Source organism: Habropoda laboriosa, unplaced genomic scaffold (assembly GCF_001263275.1).
Source record: "Habropoda laboriosa isolate 0110345459 unplaced genomic scaffold, ASM126327v1 scaffold14, whole genome shotgun sequence".
Classification (NCBI taxonomy): domain Eukaryota; kingdom Metazoa; phylum Arthropoda; class Insecta; order Hymenoptera; family Apidae; genus Habropoda; species Habropoda laboriosa.
The window spans coordinates 762,835-763,116 of NW_017100137.1; positions in this window are offsets into that span (position 1 = coordinate 762,835).

The window sequence follows — 282 nt, forward strand, 5'->3', positions numbered from 1 at the left end:
GAAATGAAAACAAAATATTATCATTATTTATTTATTTTCTATCTGATCTGAAAAAATGTCTCTGTAATTTGAAACTACATTATATAAATACTAATAGTGAATATAGTAAGAAGATATTATCCCATAATATCTAAGATAGCAAAATATTTCTTTTTTAATATGTAAATTTAACCCTCTATAGCTTACAATGTAATGCACAAAATATAAATACAGTCATGAAATATAATAAATATATGTTATTAAAAAGTATCATATAATAACATAACACAAAGATAGTTGGTT